Source organism: Manacus vitellinus, unplaced genomic scaffold, assembly GCF_001715985.3.
Source record: "Manacus vitellinus isolate BGI_N305 unplaced genomic scaffold, ASM171598v3 scaffold_18_pilon, whole genome shotgun sequence".
Lineage (NCBI taxonomy): Eukaryota > Metazoa > Chordata > Aves > Passeriformes > Pipridae > Manacus > Manacus vitellinus.
In genome coordinates, this window is record NW_021939324.1 from 11909939 (window position 1) to 11920309 (window position 10371).

A 10371-nucleotide genomic window follows, 5' to 3' on the forward strand; every position below is an offset into this window, starting at 1 on the left:
CGGGGCCGGGTCGGTGGGGCGGGGCCGGCCGCGCTTCCTCCCCCCGGGGCGGGGGCGGGAAAGGGGGGTGGAATTCCATACCTTTTTTTTTTTTGTTTGTTAACCTTGTTTATTTTGTATGATTATGTGCAAAGACCTGCGCCAGGATCGAGCATCAGGAGAGGGTCTCCCTGCTGACGTCTCCAAATATCCAGTTGAAATTAATGGGAGAAATCGAAGTGGAAGGTTAGAAATGTCCATATTGTGAGCTAGCTGCTTTCTTCCAGCTGTATATCAAACTGTCTGGTTTGGGGACATCCCAACACGTGATTTTGGTACTGATATCTATATGTATATATAGAGAGAGACATATACTGATACCTTGAAATAATCTCAGCAATGATCAGCTGCATGTTGGATTTCTTTGAAGTAGACTTGGTAGACTTTAACTAGGAAGAGAAGGAGGAACAGGAGCACAGAGTGTGACTGCTGACAAATGAAATATTCAGAATTGCATTGGTCAGAAATCAAAGATTTTTTTTTTTTAATTTGCAAAATACTCTGAGTGCATGTGGAAACTTCTGCATGGGAAGCATAAAACTATTAAGAGAAGTGCTGGCTCTGCTCTTCAGCTGCCTAGTGAAGACCCCTTAAGAGTTTAATGCACAGGTCCTGTCTCCTGTCCAAACCCCCACCGTTAACAAGTTGGACGCCCATGGAATAATGATAAGTTGTCAATAATGTTTGTAGAGGGGGGGAAATAAATAAACAAACAAATAAATAAACTTAGGGGGTTGGGGGGCTTGGAGTTTAATTACATGCCGTGTGCCTTGTGTCCGGGAGAAGGAGATGCTGGCAAACAGCACAAGGAAAAGGACTAGACTTTGAACGAAAGGCAGGGGTGGGCGGGTGGCCCAGGAGCCGAGTAGGGAGACAAGTGATGTGGGGGAGCGCAGAGGGTGAGAATCAACAGACTGCATCGGGGACATGCAAAGGGCGGAAAAGAAAAAGGCTAGAGAGGCGCAGGGGAGAGCTTTCTAGGACCAAAACTGCGGGACACACAAAAACTAGAAGTGTGAGTTAAATGTATGCATTGCAAAGACCAGTGGATACAGGCATGGATCCTCAACACCTTTTAAGGGTGAGAATATGTGGCATACTGGGGCAGACTGCTGCCCATCAGTGGCTCTCCTATGACTCCTGGGGTTGACAGCATGAACAAACCCTGTGTTGTTACAGTCCCTGGCCTGCCAATTCACTGAGCTGCCCCCACTGGGTGCCTCCTCAAGACCTGTTTCAAGCATCTGTCCGTGGTGGCCTCTGAGTGTTGGAGGCTGGAGGGATGGCAAGGCACCCCTGCCAGGCTGTGCACCCCAGCAGCTCAAAGGAGCCCTCTGGGAGCACACATGTCCTGCCACATCAGCGGTCCTTCCTCACCTGCACATACGTAAGCTTACCTAGGATGTGAACTTACATGTCTGTGTTATCTTGACATAATGAAACCCACTCTTGGCTTGTAGCCTGCTGCAGTGGTATTTGGTTTGGCCAAGAGGTATCTTGGTATCAGCATGTGAACCCTATTATGTATGAAACCATATAATATCTCCACTAATTGTGAAAATACATATTACTAGGCCCTACCAGGGTCAGTGTAAGGGCTATCAAATGTGCATGTTCATATAGTCCTGTTGAGCACTACTGCACACACTGATGGTACTGCACTGCTGCAAAGACAGGGAGCAGGTATCTAAAAACCAAAATTTTTAACAGAAGAAAAAGACGTGGTGAACCTGGTTAGGGTTGTTCAAAGGAATAGTGAAAATAAATGACTGTTAACTAGAGCAAAGTTTGTGTCTGTAGGAACAGCTAAAGGAGAGCAAAGCTAAAATCTCTGAAAGAATAGACCCAAACCCAGAGACTTTATAGTTGAAAGAGAAGCCATACGTAGGAGGATGTGAGGTTCTTGGATGGGTTTGAAAGGGCCCTTATTTAAACCCTGCAAAATGTGCAGAAAAAGACATAATATATAACCATCTATTGTTTCTTCTAGTTCTAAATGTGTTTTAAGCTGGGGTTTCTGTTTATTTGAATGTTGCATGCTCCTAAGGACTTGAAATGTGATATTGGAGTATCTAAAAGGTTAGAAGCTTGGGGGAAAGGTGTAGTTGGAGTGTTAGCAGTGGTCCTGGAGTATCTGTGTTACTCCTCGATGAAAATGTGATGTGGTAAGGATGAGAACATAGGCCTAAGAAATGTCCTTATGAAACAGGAAACCTGATTGTTACTACAGCCTAGTGAGACCAAAGGAAACTCAGAAGGAAAGGACTCAGAGAAATTTGGGAGGATAAATTACTGCACTTTCTCCACTAAATGAGATCTTGGGGCAGTTTAAGCAAAAAAAGAACCTGTACCACTTTCTAAGTTATGTACTTCTCTTTGTTATTTCAGGATTACAGTTAACTATGGTAGATTAAAGGGGAAAAACCCAAAATATTTCCTTCCCTGTGAAAGCAAAAGTACTTAAACTTGTGCTCAGTGCAGAGCTGCAGTTGTTTCAAGTTTTGTTTCTGCATTGAAGAAAGCAGTGTCTGTGGGTGCCACTGAGTGCAGGAACAGTTATCTGGAGCTGGCTCTGGACTTGGGTCTATGGGGAAGCACACTCAGTACAGTGGCTAATGTCCTGATGGGGGAGCTCTGGCAGAGCTGTGCTCCCACTGAACATTTATTTCAAGCTGTGCTTTCATGAAGAGTTTTGTTTAGAAAATACCTTAATAGCTTTGTGTTTATTGAGTAATGGTGACACAAATGTCTGTTCCAGGAAAAGCTCACTGGGATTAACTAAGTAATTGGAATGGCAGAAAATGTCTTTTCTTTCTGACTTGGCATGGGAGGACAGTGACTTTGCTGAGAATTTTCTTCTTTCTGATTCTAATGCAAGCTGTGATCTTTAATTTTTCAGCTAGCAAAGAACAACTAAGTGAAGACAGGCACTACTGGGAAGTGTACAGATATCCATGGTTCATGGACTTTGGTTCAGTCATAATGCATATGTCAATTTGCAGAAAATTTCCCAATTGGTGTCTGAGGAAGCGAGGAAAGGAGGTAACTGTCTATGAAATAACGTTGTGAGTTGGATTGCTGTGAATCTCCATCTCTTGTGCTGCTGCTGTTGTATATACACATCACTATGCAAACAAGTGAAATTACACTTGTTTGTGTAATTTCTTGATTATTTGTATTTCTCTTGATAGAAGAGAACACAAAAAAAAAAGCCTCTGGTGTAACAATTCAGAGAAAATAAATGACAAGCAAGAAAACCATATTGTGTCTTAAAAGTGATATTTTCCTGTTATAAAACTCCAATATTAATTATACAGCGGGCATGAGAAGGGAAAAAAGGGATGATAGAAAATCAGAAGTGCCTGAAAATCAGGGTCACTTGGGAGGCTTTTGTGATTTCCTGTAATGTGACATAAACCACCTATTGTGTTTTTGTTGGGAAATTTGTAGCTGAGGTCAATGTAGCAGGAAATAAAATTTGAGGAAACAGACACAGGGTTTCTGTGCTAGAATGAGAGTTGTGTTCCTTATTGAACCATTCAAGAGGATGGTGTCTGTTCAAATTTACGTAAAACAAATGCTAAAATGTATGTTAGACTGTATTCTACCATATTTGCTGCTTCTTATCAGTTTAAATTTGCATTATCAGAAAGCTTGTAATTAGATATAAGCAGCTTTTTTTTACTTGAACTGATTGGCATGGGTCTCTGGCAGTGGTTTTCCCTCCTCTGCCTGCAATGCTGTGGCTCTGACGCTGTCTTCCCAGTGCAGTTCAGGCTCTGCCATGCTCAGCACAGATGGGGCTGCTGGTGGGGATCTGGCTGGCTCCAACACTGCTGGCTTGGAGGGCAGTCAGCCTCCTCCACATAACTCTGTGCTCAGGTGCGTGGCCCTGCTCAGAGCTAGTCTGCAGTCTGACCTGGATTTTCCCTGTGAAAAGTAAGAGCCCCCAGAGATCAGTTTTCCCTTCCATGTTCCTCCCCTCAGGGTTTGGACCTTTGCTGGTGGTGATGTATGCAGAGAGCTGAGCATCTACCAGGGTCATGTGTGGTTTGATAAATGTTCAGTGGAGGGAACCCATACAGCAAAGGCCAACAAGGTGGTGTGGTTTCCTAAGGAGCTGGGTTGATGACTGGACCTCAATCATAGGCTGGTGATTTAGCTACAAGGTCAATTCCTCATTAATTTCAACTTATCTAATGCTAAAGCTGAAATAAATACTTGAATTTTGCTAGATAATTTTTTGCAACATTCTGGTCAGAATTAATTAGGTGCTATGAGTAGAGCAACTGAACCATTAGAAGTGATTCACTGCCTTCCTTCCAAAGTATGTAAATTAACACATGTTCTGTTTTGCTGACGGTGTGAATTCTGCTTTAGGGAAGTCATGAAGTATGGCTGGTGTAAGTACAGACAAATGCATGATGCTAACTTTCTGTCCAAAACCAGCAGCTTCAGTTAGCTCTTATTTTGAATTGTCTTCCCTCCCCTATGCCAGTCCTGAGTAATAGGGAACATGCACTGCTGAAAAACTCAAACCCACAAACCTCCTTCAATAGTGCTTTGCCTCAAATTTCCCCATTCCCCAGCATGACTGAAGGCAGCAATTATGGGGTCACAATCACGTGAACATTAGCAATGAAACATTGGCTTCTTCAGTCTCCAGGATGATGCAAAGACATTAATGATCAGTCTACACCAGCTTACCTATGTTTTCTAGAAAGAGTAGAAAATGGAAGAGAGTTGGTGAATCCAAGGCAATAAATAGTCCAAAGCTTGTGACTTGCTTCACTGCCCTCCTGCCTTCTCCTAGAAAGTAGCCAGGGACTTAAAAAATAAGCCATTGGGCATGCGATAAAAAAAAGAAAAGAAAATATAATAAAATATGCTATATTTTATAGGGCTATATATGGACTGGTAGACTGTGCTCAATATATCTGGCTTTGTTCTGGTGTCAGCCATGTATGGTCCACGAGTAACTGCTTAGACATCAGGTTCCTGCCTGTGGAGGACTACTGATGTGTGGGCTTGAAATAGATGGTGGGCAAGCCCTGCCTTGGAGACAAGCCTGGATATTCATAACTCATAGTACAGGAATATTCAGAAAGCTCTCCATGCTGATGGAGATAAATGGAAGCTGTGGGAAAGTGATAGAAAGCAGGGCTCAGACTACTCTCTGTCGGTGATATTCCTCTTCATGTTTTATTTCCACTTATTTTAAAATTAAGCCATAAATTGAAGGCAGAATTCACATTACACATTCATCTCCGCTTCTGCAGGCCCTAGAGGGACAGCTGGACTACTTTATCAGGATGGAGAGCAGAAGGTTTCTGACCATTGCTGAACTCTTCTGTCTATGTATATGTACTGCTGGAACAGGCAGGTTTTTTTTTTTTCTGTTGTTCTGGGATATATCATGGTTTTTTCCCCATACTGCTAACGGTTAACATCCTCAGGTCTTCTTTTGGCAAGATATATAACAGGACCTGGTCTCTGGAGACTTGTGCTTAGGATGCATTTTTGCCCATATTGAAACATAGGGCTGTATAAAAGACCTTTAAAAATTATTTTATTTTAAAAAGAAATCATTATGACAGCAGGTAATGTGAGGAGAGTAGGGAAGAGAAATGGAAAAATGGTGCTGTGAACAAAGGAGCATTTTTCTTCCCAAAACCATAGCTATTTATGATAAGTAGATTACCTGGAATAACTTTCTAATCACTGAATCATCACTTAAGCCTGAATGAAACTTTGCCTGCTACTGAGGCATTTAGAATGGTCTTAATATGTGTGGATTCTTTTTTGTCTGGTAGTTGTGTGAAACTTCTACTGAAAACTTCTCCCCAGTGGGATACCAGTCTAGATCTCTCTCTTCCACCTGGCTGCATATGTTCACAAAACTTTGGGAACTGAATGTCTATAGGACCTCTGTTGCTCTGTCAGTAGTGAAGGCTGGCCAACAAGTCAAAATATCTTAGGAGGAGGTGACAGGAAAGCCAATTAAGTTACCTGTAGGCAATGCTTAGGAGAGCAGAATAGTAGGAAAGCACACATCCAGCAATACTGAACCAAACTAGGAAATTAAACTGTGAAATAGTTAGACTGGCTTCTGGCACATGTAGCAACGCTGTCTTGGGGTATGAGTTTGGTTCTTTGTTCTTGCCCCAGGGAACTCATCAACATGATTGCTCACAGCTAATTTACTCTGTGAGATCTCATGGGTTGGTTCAATGGAGAGTAGTTGGCTGACTTAGGAAGGGAGCTGTTTGGAGTTGCTGGAGACCAAATGAGGTATCTTCTCATAGTGTTGTGGAAGGAAGGGAACCTGAGGGATAAGTCCTTGTTGAAGAAACAATGAAAATGGAAACCAACAGAAGAAATGCAGCGGGGGGGATCTCAAGGAAATGAATGGTTGAATTAAAATGGAGGTGCTCTGATGAGCTACTTCTTTTTCTTTTGTAATCTGATCCTGCCTACAGCTCTGAACTCATGTTTTTGTACTCTCCAGCTTGTTCCATCTGCTCCCACTTGCTGTTTGGCAAGACTGAGTGTTTTCATTGCTGTGCTACAGAGCACCAGGCTCTTTGGCATAGCTGGTGGCTGGGATCAAGACTTGCTTTGCATTCTGGCTTGGCAGGCTGTGCTTCCTCTCACTATAAATCCTCTTGGCTTTTACCACCCAGGGTTGTTCTTTCCTGACTGAGCATAGCCTCCCTTCACCCAGCTAATGATGCAGCATTACCCTCCCAGCAGCAAGAATTAGCCCTTGCAAGCAGCCCTGCTTCTCTCCCAAATGGACCTAGAGGAACCTATGGTGCAGAGGCTGCAAACGTGTCCTTTTTCTTACCTGACAAGTGACAATCCTCTGACAGAGCTTCCTTGCCTTTTGGGGGAGTCCAAAGCACTGCAGCTGTATTTCACACAACACTGTATGGTATTCTCTTTGTTTCAGGCAGTAAAAACCAGCAAGAAAAGGATATGGTCAGCAAGACAATTCCCCAGATAATTGTGGAAACATGTTTAATCTTATGTTTCTGTGAGCCCATTGTTTCTAGATGCCAGTAGTCAGAACATTTGTCATAACTATTCTGAATTATCTCAGCATGCCATGATGTCAGGCAGGGCAAGAGTCTCCCTTTGAAGTGGCCTTTCTTTCAGTAAATGGATTTAGCAAAGAGAAGGAGAAAGGGTTTTAGTCAAGATTATTGGAACAACCCACAATCAGTGAGCTCACCTGCAGTGGATGCTCCTGCATGAACAGTTGCTTTGTGTGCACTCAGAGAACAGCAGATGGTGGATGGCCCTGTAGGACCATGGATAACGAAGAGCAAGATTTGACCCTGGCATCTGCAAGTGTGGGTCCACTGAAACCAGAAGAGTGGCCTGTTGTGTCAAGTATGGATTTGGTAGTGAGTGTAGAGACAGTTGGGATGTGGATGAAGGAGATTACCAGAACTCAGGAAAAAGCACTGGGCTAAATTGTTAGTCCATATTGGAGGTGATCAAGCTGCTCTCTGTCTCCTGGTAAACAATTACTGAGAATACGAGCTGAGGGAAATGTCATGTCCAGTCCCTCTAGTGCAGCGTATTATGAAGGTTCATTTTGCTCATGTCTGGAGCAGCTGGAAGCACTTAAAATGTGCCATGACACAGAGAGCTTGAGTCTCATAACTCTTAAAACACAGCCATGGAGGGACACCACCACTGGAGGGATGGTGCTAGCTCTGCCTGTGCTTTGAGCTGGTTGAACACCAAGCAGCTCAGCCTAAGCATGCTGTGGTCAGAGGCTCAGCCAGAGTGAGTGCATGCTGCAAGCGTGTAGAAGGATCATTATTCAGCTCAGCATCAAGCCAAGGTGGCCACACACTTCCCAAGATGGCATGGCCCACGTCCTGCCAAGGAGGCAAAGCAGGCCTGTTCCTCCCTTTGATCTACCCTGTTAGATGTCTAATGTGTCTGGAACAAACTGGTATGAAACTGGCTTCAGCCTGGTCAGCTGCTGCAGATTCCACCATGGAGGTGGGGACATTAGAGGAGTCATGCAACCTCACTGGGGAGATATGTTGATGCTATAGACTCTGAAGATGCAGCTCTGGAGAAACCTGAAGCAGCAAAGGGGATTAAGAGAGTGTCAGGGCTCAGAGCAGCACGGATATCTGAACTATCAGGATAGAGATATTTCAGCTCTGATGGCAGCCACATTGCTGGATGAGGATCTGAGGAAAACCCTGGGAATGTATCTGGAACGACTTATATGTGGTTTAGCTTCATATCCTCTGCAGCACAAAGACAGCAACATGCCTTCCCCTATATGTATTCTTGCCAGGAACTTTGGCGTTGTTACCAGTTATAGCCAAGACCCATCCTTTGTGCCCCTTTTCCCCACAAAAATTGCCATGCCAGAGATGTGCTATGAGAGGGACTTCGAGATGCTCCACAAGGGAGAGGATAAGGAGTGAATCTGGGGGATGGAGCAGGTTTTGCTGCTGAAGGCATGGAAGAGCTCGCCCTATTCTACATTCTTGAGGGGTGCACCCATAAAGTGTAGCCCACAGAAGGGCATTGTTCTGTTGTTTTGACACTGTTAATTGTTAAGGTTTTATTAGTGCTCTTTGAGAAAGACAAGCAGCCTTGTACTGCAAGAAATCATATTTCTTTACTGTAAACGTGGAAATTCTTTGCTAAAAACACAGTATGGAAAAACAAAGTTTGATGAAAACTAGATCAAGGAATGACTGAGCCAATATAGTTCATAGGAATATAAAAAATACTCAACTAAAGAAAGCCAGGAGCTTTCTTGGCTGTTATGCAGTGCTTTGAAACGTTTTAATAGTAAGTGCAAGTACACTGTTTTTTCCCTGAGTTTTGCAAAATTCTAGCTAGCCTTTTTGTTCTCCTTTTCTGTATTTCCTTATGCTTCTTGGTTTTAGACATTACCACACAAGAAGCCATGTGTTATGAGAAAGGTTGGTGTCACTGTATTTTTGGCCAGGCTGAAACGAGGTATTTTCAGAATCTTTCCTGGAAGAGAAGGCATGTCATGTTTTCATTTTTCTAGATCAGGTAGTTTGGGACACTTGAAAGCTATGCCTCGGACTACTGGTTGCTCTGCAAATAAAAGTGCAGCACTCTGTATGCTGGAATATTGCGTTACCTGTTTTGCTGAGCCATACATTGCACATGTAACTATTTAACAGGGACTAAGTTCCCAGAGCCAGCTTCCCATTTATATGACAGCCTCTTTGCCATCGTGGCAGTGCTGTGCCATCCTTACACTGATTGACATGCAGCCACGTATGACACGTATTGACATACAGCCGCACCCACAGCTACGCACAAATGTACATGTGCGTTTATCCCTAAAATGCTTATACATTACATCTATATATAGATATATTCTTTACAAGTGAATCCAGACAGCAAGTATGAAGCTCTTGTGTTATACGTGGTGATCACTGTGTTCTCCTCTTAACACCAGTGGAAGATTAGGCGTGTGAAGAGCCAAGGTCCAGCCTCTGTTTGCGGTATGTGTACTGTTAATACAAACATCCTATTCTGAATGCTGATCATATGGAGATCAGTGGCAGTTCTGTCATTGATTCCAGAACAATGAGGAGTTGGCTCAAAATTTCAATTTACACCATCTTCCTAACAGTTTTGTCTATTAAATTTAAATTGCTGATGACCATAAATAAACAGTGGGGGTAAAAAAATGTAGTAAAATAGTTTAATTTATTTCTGGGTCTATGAAACATTTGCGCTGATCACGATTTTATGTCCTTAGTTTCATTTTAAAATAAACAAAAATGTTGTGATGGAATATCTCCTAATTTCCTCTTAATAGAATTTAAATTGAAAAGCATTTTTCAGTGGGAGAGCTGCCCATTTAAATTATGGATAGCAATATTATTACTGGCTGGAGATCCCTGAGTCATAAGGCATTTATAGTTTCTTTAGCAATATATAACAACAACAGAATTGACACTTCCACAAACATCTATAAAGATGTTAAAAGCTTATTATATTTTAACAGAGAAGGGCAAAATCAACAGGTTACAAAAGGGAGTCCCCATCATCTGCAGCCTTTCCCCAGCCCTAAAACCAAAGTCTCTCTGTGGTGATGATTCACCCAGTCAGTTCACAATCAGACAAGCAGAGGATTATTCGAAATCAGAGTCCCAGGAGAGCCATGACCCTGGGGTCAGGGACAGGACAGGAACATCCTCATGACCCTGACTGCATGTCAGACCTGCAGGAACCACAATCCAAGTCCCATCTAACTTAGACCAGAGGGGAGAGAAAACTAGGAGATGAGGAGATGACATCTCTCCA